The sequence below is a fragment of the Hyaena hyaena genome, unplaced genomic scaffold (genome assembly GCF_003009895.1).
Source record: "Hyaena hyaena isolate Hyena2069 unplaced genomic scaffold, ASM300989v1 scaffold_1191, whole genome shotgun sequence".
Classification (NCBI taxonomy): Eukaryota; Metazoa; Chordata; class Mammalia; order Carnivora; family Hyaenidae; genus Hyaena; species Hyaena hyaena.
In genome coordinates, this window is record NW_024081825.1 from 325,094 (window position 1) to 337,134 (window position 12,041).

Here is a 12,041-nt window from a genome sequence, read left to right on the forward strand (position 1 = left end):
TTTAAGATCAATTGAACAGAGGCTGGAAAAGGTACTAATAGTTGGGCAGCAGGAAATCTTAGAACTTGCTCAAATTCAAATGTCACAGAAATCCACTGCAAGCATTTTTAACACAACACCTTGGTAGATATTTGGTCCAGAAAACAAAATAACAAAAACTTCTATTGAGTATTATAAATGGACTGATTTTTACCTCCTGTTTGATCTTATTAATTTCTGTGAGATAAAAACCCCTTGTAGGTGTATGTATATTTGTGTGTGTGTGTGCATGTGTGAGTACATATTTGTGCAAATTACTTTCTTTTCACATTTCCCACAATTGTTTGATTAAGAAAGTAGAAAAAAAGGGGCAACTGGCTAGCTCAATTGGTTTAGCATTCAACTCTTGATTTTGACAGCATGGAGCCTGCTTAGGACTTTCCTCTCCCTCTCTCTCTGTCCCTTGCCTGCTGTCTCACTCTCCTCTCAAAACAAATAAATAAGGGTGCCTGAATGATTCAGTCGGCTAAGTGTCTGACTGGATTTTGGCTCAGGTCATAATCTCACAAGTGCTGAGATGAATCCCTGTGTCTGCCTTGTGTGCTGAAGGCATGGAGCCTGCTTGGGATTCTCTCTCTCTGCTTCTCTCTGCCCCTCCCCGCACTCTCTTGTGCTCTCTCACTCTCTCTCAAAATAAATGAACATTTTAAATAAATAAACATTTTACAGAGTAGAAAATAAATTTATATAATGCAAAACTAGCATTAACCTTAAAGAATCGGAAATAAAAAGGATTCTGAGCAGGACTGCTGTTAACTGTATCAAATGAAGAGATGTAGTGGTAAATAATTTATGACAAATAAGAAAGGAACAAATGACTACTTTTTATAATACCTGTATGTACTTTGTCAATGGCCTTTCAGACAATTCTGCTCAAAATCCGCTTTAAGTGCTTTGCCATTTTTCCCACATAAATTCTCTGTATTACAACTTGTTGCCCTATTGACCTATAACTCCATGACATGTGTCCTGTAACTCCATACTGAGAATGATCAGGAGACTACCCAAGTTTATGTAAGAAGAAAGAATATCCATAATGAATTACTAGTCCTAATTTTAAGAGTAACTCAAAATGCCCTTTATGATTCTGATTTTCTAAAATATAAAAGTTTTTCACATGTTCTTGATAGTTAATATTATATAAACTACGGATTGCATGCCTTTAGTCTTAGCGCCCAGGAACTATGTAATAGCAAGAAGCAGATGGTGACTTTTGAACTGTGCTAAATCTATAAGATATTAGATTTATTCATAAAATGTTGCCATGTCAATATGGAAAGTTTGGCAGGCTTTTCATCTTAAAAAGGTCAAACTTCATCACTTCAATATTAATTTCTGTATCTTTTCCTACAACACTTCCATCTGGTATTTCTGAGAGGAAATGTAGGAAAACTATAGCTAAATATGTGAAATACAGCATAATACTTTATAATTACATTGATTTGTACATAAATACATAAATCTAAACAGTGTTCTTGCTCCCTTATCCATACATAACACAGTAATCATACATAAGATCTCCAATACCAGTGGACAACAACTTATATTGTAGTTTATTTGTATTGAATTGAAAATATCCATCATAAAATTAACGTTTCTTTCATTAAATAAGAGTAAGAAATTCTTTTAGAAGTCTGTGGGTCTAGAAGTTGGTGATTTTAGTACTGTTTAGGATTATTGGATAGAGTCTTCTGCTAGCCTGTGTAGTTGTGTCTAAAATTTGCAAATATCTTGAGAAACAAGGAAATGTATGTTTGGTGTTCAGTGAGGCAGAAATAGAATGGGGGGCTTTCTAAATAAAGACGTCACTTTCTAAATGTGAAGCTGAGTCTACACAGTGTGTTCACTGAATAATATGTCAGTTATGGACTCAACCAACCAGTAATATAAAAAAAATAATTTCAGGTGATCGACTATATAATCACATGCTTGCTCCTCTTAATTATGCAATTCAGCTCAAATTGTCCAAATGCAATGGCTATTAGCAAAGTTACAAAAGTGAAGATTCAGGTACTTAGCTCCTCATCTTCTGGTGTGTGGAGATGCCAAGACAGCCAGAGAACTGATTGACCCTCAGGCCTCAGAGCAGCCACAAAGACTCTACTGAGGAGAAAGGGACATAACAGTTGAAAAGTACATCTACAATATGAGAAATAATGTAGATTTTGAAAAAAGATTAGAAATTTACTAGAGAGACAGCAGGTGGAAGAGGATAAACAATGACACCATGGCATAGATTAACACATGCAAGAAATTGTATGGAGATTTGGGTATGATGGGAATGTAAAGTTTGAGGTTAAAGGATATTTAGTTCTTCAGCAAATCATCAAACATTGTAATTTCTAATCCAGAGAATCACAATAAAATAAAATTGAAGAATTTTTTTTTTTTGAGAATTAGCGATGTACACGGAAGAAAGCTTCACATTTTCTTCTTTATTGTTAATGGTAGATTTCTACTACAACTGTCAGGGTTACTGAGGAAGTTGGAGGTATTCCTGTATGGTGCAGAGGATCCAGGAAGATGAACTTCAACCCCTAAAAGCTTCTTCTCTCTGTAATTCTAAAAAGTTCATCTATACAATGGAATACTACATGGCAATGAGAAGGAATGAAATGTCCATTTGTAGCAACATGGATGGAACTTGAGGGTGTTATACTGACCGAAATAAGTCAGGCAGAGAAGGACAGATACCATATGTTTGCAAGTATAGGTGGATTAGGAGGAACTTAACGGAGGACCATGGGGGAGGAGAAAGGGAAAAATAGTGGGGAGAGGGAGGAAGGCAAACCATGAGAGGCTCTTGAATGCTGAGAACAAACTAAGGGCTGAGGGAGGTGGGGGAAAGGGGAAGGGAGGTAACGGGCATGGAGGAGGGCGCTTGTTGGGATGAGCACTGGGTGTTATATGGAAACCAACTTGACAATAAACTAAGAAAAAATAAATAAAAGGCATATATACTATCATCTTTAAGACAAGATTACATAAGAAAGTAACAGGAAGCAAAGGAAGACTTAGGGGTAAACTGAATATATCGGAATTTGATTGGAACAGCAATAATTGATAAAGTCAGAAAACACCCTGCCACACAGGGAAGTTAAAGGGATTGAACATGTTAAAAAATAAGATTCATGAAGAAATGTCAAGGGATTCTTTGTTCATTAAGTAAAGAGTGGTGATTTAACAATACAGATTTAAATCCTGTGTACTTTCTAACCTGCTTCTGTGGGACCCACGGCTATTCCTAATTGGGATCCATCCTCATGATTAGAGGATATTTGATTACTGCCTTTAAACAACTGTAAGAAAAATATTTTACTGTGAAAGTCCTTTAAGTTCTGTTCTTAGCGGGAGGCTTCAATCCTGGACAACATATTTATCTTAATTAACTTCTATAGAACAGTTCTCACAGAGTGGACTCAAAATATAGACAGTCTTATTTATTTAAAAAAAAAAAAATGGCCAGCCACCCAACTTTCTAAATGAAGCTAAAAGAACCTGTGCTAGCTTCTTCCTTACAAATTGACCTTGACTTCATCAATATGCTTAATAAAAAGAAGATATGTATTGAGATAAATTGTTTCAGAACTTAACATCTGTGAACTCTGTTCTACCTAACACAGATTCATTTAAGAAGAGTTTAAGACTTTTCAGAAGATATACTAAATTTTTAAAATTGAAAGCTGGTTTCATAGGCAGGTACTGGTACTAAGCCAAAGTGTTTGAACTCAATAAATATAGAACAAGGGCTTTTAACGCTTCTCCAGATAATTTTTTTTTCTTTTAAGATTTTATTTAAATTCAAGTTAGTTAAAATATAATGTAGTGTGGGGTGCCTGGGTGTCTCAGTCAGTTAAGCATCCGACTTAGGCTCAGGTCATGATCTTGCAGTTTGTGGGTTTGAGCCCGCATCAGGCTCTGTACTGGCAGCCAGTTTAGAGCCTGGAGCCTGCTTCGGATTCTGTGTCTCACTCTCTCTTTGACCCTCCCCTGCTCACGCTGTCTCCCTCTCTCTCAGAAATAAATAAAACATTAAAAAATTTTAAAAATATAAAATACAGTGTAGCATTGGTTTCAGGAGCAGAATTTAGTGATTCATCACTTAAATATAACACCCAGTGCTTATCACAGGTGCCCTCCTTAATGACCATCACTCATTTAACCCATCCCTCCACCCAACACCCCCTCAGTTTGTTCTCTATAGTTAAGAGTTTCTCATGATTTGCCCCCTCTCTGTTTTTTTTATCTTATTGTATTTCTCCTTCCCTTCTCCTATGTTCAACTGTTTCTTTTTTTAATTCCACATGAGTGAAATCATATGGTATTGTCTTTCTCTGACTGACTTATTTCATTTAGAATAATACACTCTAGTTTCATCCATGTCAAAATGGTTAAAATGAACAACTTGGGAAACAACAGATGTTGGCAAAGCTACAGAGAAAGGGAACCCTTTTACACTATTGATGGGTATGCAAACTGGTGCATCCACTCTGGAAAACAGATGGCAGATCCTCAGAAAGTTAAAGATAGAGCTAACCTATGACCCAGCAATTGCACTACTATGTATTTACCCGAGGATATAAAAAATACCGATTCCAAGGGCACATGCACCCAAATGTTATATTAGCACTATCAACAATAGCCAAATTATAGAAAGAGGCCAAATGTCCATTGGCTGATAAATAGATAAGAAGTTGTGGTGTGTGTGTGTGTGTGTGTGTGTGTGTGTATGTATGTATATACATGTATATATAATGTATATAATGGAATACTACATATATATAATGTATATAATGGAATATTACTCAGCCATCAAAAAGAATGAAATCTTGACATTTGCCAGGACACAGATAATTTATTCTAATGCCATCATAAGACAGAGTAAATTCCTGTTTTATAGTATTTGATATAGAAATTTTTTCCTGGTCCCTCCTATGTTTTAACTTAGCTGAATTCTAATTCCTAGCAACCCCAGTTCTGCCCTCAAAGACAAGATGTTACAAAGTAAAAAGTAGGAGATTCCAGGACAAAGCCCTGTAGAAAATAGCATAAAAATTCAGGTAGGAGCTTAGTCGATACCTCGGTAAAACCATGCCCTGAGAATCTCTTCCCATCTCCCAAATGAATCAAATAGCAAAAAGCATTCTCCTGCTTGCATTGTACTAGCCATGACACTCATTTTTGGCCCTAGAGTGCAGTAGCAGAGATGCTCAGAAAGAAAATTTTAACTCCTTTAATATAAGAGCCTCAGAGGAAGTGATGGAAACACAATTCCAGCCTGCCATAGCCTCTGTGGAGAATTCGTGAAATAAGAAGAAATAAAGTTTTAGATTCATTGCACAGAAGTCACCAATGAGCAAGGCTGATCCTTGGATGAACATGTGCAAGCTGTCCTGAGGATTCCTAAAAATATTTGAAGATGGAGATTCTATAATGGACTATAATTCCCGCAGTTAAGTCTCAGCCACTGATACTTAATAACTAGTATGTTAAATCAGGTTCTTTGGGAATAGTAGAGATTTGCATGTTAGGAAGCTTATTAGGGAGTGGTCTTGATAACAACTTCTGTAGGTCAGTGAGAGAAGCAGCATTGAGAAGAGGTAGGAGTTGAATTGCAAAGCAGTTGCAAAAGAGGCTTTAGCTGACCCTGTGTGAAGCTCTGGAGTAGGGATGTTCACAGTTTACTGAATTGAGTCATGGGGACCTGGGCCTTTGTCCCATCGCCAGGAGACTCTGGCAATATACCACAGCATCCACTGCAACTGGTGATGTTCATGGTAGCATCATCAGTGAATGGTTGATGAAGTCCAAGACTCTTGGGTTTGACTTACCCAAAAAGTAATGTTGTTTTTAAATAAACTAGACACATATCACAACATTCCCTATAACCTTCATTGGATTGATTCCCCCATGTTAATGATATGGTTCTACTCAATCTTGTCAGGACTCACCTGAAGAAGTACTCACTCAGGAAGAGTAGTTCAATACTAATCATGTCAAAACCCCAAATGCCAATTCTGTGGATGAGTATAAGCATGGGCAGAGATAACCACAAATAATGCCATTCTGTGATTTATCATTAGACCATTGACCACTGCCCAAGTAGGGTATACTGGGATGAGGGCAAAAGGGTAGATCTTTATATGTTCCTTGTGATTCAAAATAAAAGCACAGGACACCTAAAGGGCACCTGAAAACAGAGAAGTGAGAAAATAAAGCATCCCCTCTATAACTACAAAGAAGTCTTTTACTTATCTGCTCCTTTCTTTGAAACATAAAGATAATAACACTCATTTTCTGTTTACAAGCTCCTATGAGTGTAATCTATATGAAAGTTCCTTGAAAAGCATCAAGTGTCCCTCAAATGAATACCATTATTGTTATTATTGTTTATCATCCATATAAGTCTCTTTCTTCTATTGCTGCCCTAGGACCAGAAAAATTGCTCATTACTTTTTTCTATTTTATAGCATCTCATTAAAAACACTTTATAAAAACTTTAATGAAGTTTTCTGCAGATATTTCTCTTTCCAATTAAGTAAACTTAGCTTCCTCATGGTTTTGTTTTTAATTATTTTAGACACTATTTTCTGGTTGTCCTCCAAAGTTTTCCACAGCTCTATCAGTTGAATTTTATGGGCTGACTCCTTTTTTCTAATGGACAGGAAGATCAAAGACATCACATATATTTGTTCTTCCTTTGGAATTTTCTTATAGATTACTGGCAGTATGATTTCTAATCTACAGACAGGTCTCAAATTTCATATGTATCCGTTTACATTTATCAAATTTCCACCATGGATATTGTTCAAAGAATATATTTGAAGGAGATAAAAAATGTCTAGTGAAAGTAAAAAATCTTCTCTCCATTATTTCACCTCTCTTCCAACATTGCTCCTTTACATTCATGGTTTAGACACTGTCCATTTTTCTGCTTCTTGGAAAGATGTCAGACAAAGGCTGCTGACAGGGCTATATGATCACACAACATATATTCCAATATGTCTTTAAAAATCTGTTTAAAAAGTTTTGGGAGGGGCGCCTGGGTGGCTTAGTCGGTTAAGCGTCTGACTTTCGCTTAGGTCATGATCTCATGGTTCGTGGTTCGAGCCCCGCGTCGGGCTCTGTGTTGACTGCCAGCTCAGAGCCTGGAGCCTGTTTCAGTCTGTGACTCCCTCTCTCTCTGACCCTCCCCTGCTCACGCTGTCTCTCTCTCTCTCCTAGAAATAAGTAAAAAATAAACTATAAAAAAAATAAAATAAAAAGTTTTGGGAACAGCAAATATATATTTTGTGTGAAGTTGGAGATGTTCCTAGTGGCTTATTCTGAAAGCCACTGCCCTTTCCAGTGTTAAGTGGCCAGTAGGGTGGTAGATTAATTCCTTGCTTGTTAAACTCACTTCCTTTTATAGTTTCATAGATGAGAAAGTGATAGGCTTGGACCAGGGACAGGACCTGTCTGGTATATGGTACAAGAAGCAGATGAGTAGGATCATGAGGTGAACACACACAAAAAAGTAGATATGTGATTATGTCAGCAGAGGAAAAGGCTGTCCAGCTGATTGTGAGATAGACATATCTGGTAAGTGTTAGTTGAATCCAACAAACAGGATTTTCCTTAAAAGGATGTATTAGAAACTTCATCCACATAATAATGTCAATCTAGTTCCTTTATTCATGCTCATTAATAGCTGTATAATAATAGTATTTATTTTGCACCTATATGATGAGCACTATCTATGATGAATATTTTTACAGGCAATCTTATGGAATATTCACAATATCTTTAAGGGGTACTTTTGTAATACTCACTTAAAAGATGAGTAAACTGAATCTTAAAGAGATTAATTAATTATCTAAGGACATGTAATTAGTAACTGAAGCAGAGGTTTCACGTAGACAGTTTCACTGTAGATTTCTTTCATTTAACCACCAGACTGTACAGTTCACTGTTGTTCAGATTTTTCTGCCTAAAATACTTCTAAAAGGAGACCGTCTCAAATCAAAACACCTATAAGAAGTCCTTCCCTCATCATCTGTCATTTCAAGGGCAGATTATGAGGCTTATAATTAAGGTCCTTTATCAGCTTCTGTTCCTGTACTACCCACCATGAACCACTAAAGCCATGGTCCAAATAGAACCCTCCCTTTTCCTACCACATTCATTTTAGTTAATGCTACAATTTCTCCTCTGAAATGCTCTCTTTGTCCATTTCCCCTAATTGTACATTATCCTTACTACAAGCCTACCTCCTCTAGAAGCTAGCCTAATACAACTGCTAGTATTCTCATGTCTTATGATACTCTCTTTCTGGCCTTTCAGATGAATTGTTACCTCATCTCCAAAACCAAACAAGCATGTAAGGCTTAAGTGTGTGACAAGTAGAAGAAAAACAATTAGACTTCATCGTGGAAATCTTACTAATGGAGATTAGTTAAATAGATGAAGGCCTTGGAAACTTAGCTTCTTACAGAGATTATTTAGGCAACAGGTCTGACATAAGCAAATACACATGTAATAAAATGTTCATATGAGAAATTATTATTTAAGGCTTAATTGATTTAAGCCTAATAAGCACTCCAGAGGTTTTGCTGGAGAAATAAAAAAAGAGTGGCATTAGTAGAGGGCCTTCAAGATTAGATGGAGGAGTTATTTATTCTCATTTTTTCCTTAAAAAATGTTTAAATGATTACGTTAATAATAAAACGCTACTAGTTAACCTCTTACTACTTTATACGCACACTTTTAAGCTCTTTACCTAGATTTAATTACTCTTTCCTAATGCCCAACCAATATGGTACTATTATACTCATTGTAAAACTTTTTTTTTTTTTTAATTTCTAGGAGAGAGAGAGAGAGAGACAGCGTGAGCAGGGGAGGGTCAGAGAGGGAGATACAGACTCTGAAATAGGCTCCAGGCTCTGAGCTGGCAGTCAGCACAGAGCCCGAAGCAGGGCTCAAACCCACGAACCGAGAGATCATGACCTAAGAAAAAGTCAGACGCTTAACCGACTAAGCCACCCCGGCGCCCCACTATTATTCTAAAGAGGACACTAAGGTACACAGAGCTTGAGGGCACTGTGAAACACACAGTTTTTACTAAGAAAGTCTGATTCCAGAATCTAACTCTAAACACTACCCACTATACCATGCAGTACTATACTATAGGCAATAAATGCAGGAAAAATGTTTCATACTTCACATTTTTCATGAAACTTTTTGAACACATTAAAAACTCCATAACATTTTTTTTCAAGCAAGAGGTTTATTTAAACAACAAGGTGCTTGACTTTAAGGAAAAACTATCTAGGATTCATTTCCTTAAGAGTAATTTATTCCTATTTAAAGACAGACAGCCCTACCTGTATCATCTATGTTCAAAAAAGTTATAAAATTGTCCTTGGTTTTATAATGATAAATGAAAAACATTAAAATTCTCCCAATTGAACAAGATATGCAAGGATTTTTATATTGTTGTTGTTGTTAAACAGTGAGAGCCAAATAACTTACTAGAACATCAAGATAAGAGCTGAATTGGGGTGCCTGGGTGGCTCAGTCGGATAAGTGTTCGACTTCGGCTCAGGTCATGGTCTCACGGTTCGTGGGTTCGAGCCCCACATCAGGCTCTGTGCTGACAGCTCTGAGCCTGGACCCTGTTTCAGATTCTGTGTCTCCCTCTCTCTTTGCCCCTCCCCCACTCATGCTCTGTCTCTCTCTGTCTCAAAAATAAATAAACTGTAAAAAATTAAAAACAAAAAAAAGATAAGAACTGAATTAGCATGCCTCTAATGGAGAAAGAGGGTATTTTCAGAGAATCAGTAGTTTTCTCCATCCTAGCTCTATTTGATATTGGTCAAAACATACCATTGGCCATTTAGTCCAAAAAAACCCTGCAATATGCTTGTGCACATGCACAGCTGCTTTATGTACAATAAAGGAATGGGAAAGGGGGAAATGAAAGAATAGAGAAAATTACACTATAGTAACCAGTATGTGGCGGAAACAAATTGCAGTTTTCTCATTGAGAATGTCTACATGGTCTGGAGGAACAAAGTGCTGGAGTAAAGCAGTAGATTCCCTTTTTAGTAGATACCTCCTGTCTGATGCTGGCACACATCAGTTGTGTCTTTATCTTTCCTCTCCAACTGTGCAGGTATGTCTGTTTCATTGCTTGGCTGCCCATTAGATCAGAATCTGATCTGCCTCTTTGACAAACCCTGTCTTTCACAATAGTTTAGCAAGTAGTGTATGCCTCTTAATCTTGCACTACACCACAGAAGGATCCTCTCTGACCACCTTCAAATTAATGTGATCATTGTTCTCAGTCTTGATTCCTTCCTTTGGCTTTTCATCAGCCACGGCAAGTGCAGTAGTCTCCTCAGCTACCACTTCACAAAAGAGGTACCAGGTCCACATGGAACAAGCACACAACACACACCAAAAACTCCCTAACTTTTCAATTCTAAAAGATGCTATATCTATTTAGTGAATATAGCAGTTTTGAAAACTCCCCTGCTAATTGTAAAAATTAAAAGTATGCAAATCTAAAACTTTTCTTCATTTTCTATTTTCAATTTTGCCTTATGCAATTACCATTTTCTCTCAGGGAATTTCACAAAATAAAATTTAGTGAAAATTATGTTCTAATTGTGATGCTATATTGAAAGAAAAATAGAATCAGTATACCATCTGTCAATTCTGGATATAACAAAGGGGTAGATGGAATTATTTTTACTTAGCCTACATAATATGTAAATATGGTAAAGTAAAAGATGTTTTAAAGACGTTTATGAACTATACGCTGCTATACTTACTGCAAGTCAAATTTTTAATGTATTTTCTATTATGAAGAAACCATGCCATTCTGTTACTTAAAATTCATTAGGCTATAATTATTAGGTATTGTACAAAAAGCTTTTAGAAAAGATACTTTTATCCTTGAAAATTATGTAGGTCAATTATATTCTATCATAGACACATTTTTTTTACATGCCTAAAAGCAGGAAAGTTCAACACAATTTCCTTATGTCCAATAAGAGAAGAGATGTTATATTAGAATGAATATTTCTAATTAAAAGATTTACAGCGACTAATATGTCATTTTTCAGTTTTTTTCTCAAGCAAAAATATCATAGTCTTTTAGATGTGCACTGTCTCTAGAATCTCCAATTTTGTTTAAATGGACCTAAGACTTTCATTTCACAGAATAGAACAGAAGAATATGAACTACAGTAAAATTTATTATTTGAGAGAATGGTTGCTTCAAAATATCATATGGGAGTTGTTAAAAAAAATACATCTCAGTGCTTATTAAAAGAGTTTTCACTGCTGGATTTATTGCTAGATTCAGGAATCAGAAGAGTCATATTTTGATTATATGGGGTAATTTTAATTGATCCATCGAAGAGATGTCAATTTTATTTCTCAAAGTTTACCTTAATGATCCAAAATACTTAATTATATACATCTTTATGAAAATTATATTTAATGCTTTCTGAAACATTTTAATATGAGACCTAAAAGTTACATTAAAGATATAGTTTGGGGCACCTAGGTGGCTCAGTAGGTTAAGCATCATACTCCGGCTCAGGTCATGCTCTCACAGTTCGTGAGTTCAAGCTTGGCATCAGGCTTTCTGCTTTCAACACAGAGCCCCCTACAGATCCTCTGTTTCCCTCTCTCTCTGCTCCTCCCCTGCTGGTGCATGCTCTCTCCGTCCCTCTCCCTCCCTCTCTCTCTCTCCCTCCCCCTTTCTCTCTCTCTAAAATCAACATTTCAAAAAAGAAACTAAAAAATATACATATAATATAGTTCAACCTCTCATTTTTCTGCTGAGGAAACTCCATATCAAAGGAAAAAATGGACGTTCTTGGAGCAATATGACTCAAGGAAATACAGCAACATTAAAACTAGAGTCCACGTTGGCACTCTTTCTCTTGCACCCATCTCTATGTCTACTTTTATGGGTGATATACTGCTACCTTATCTTTCTGCTTTATATT

General features: G+C 36.3%; 1 protein-coding gene and 1 pseudogene across 1 annotated transcript in view; one reads left to right on the top strand and one right to left on the bottom strand.

Annotated features, from left to right (window-relative positions):
• The window catches only part of LOC120224556 (protein eyes shut homolog), a 428,677-nt gene that overhangs the window by 288,531 nt on the left and 128,105 nt on the right, over positions 1-12,041 (top strand). The gene's annotated exons all lie outside the window — the stretch shown is intronic.
• LOC120224555 lies at positions 10,122-10,455 on the bottom strand (annotated as a pseudogene).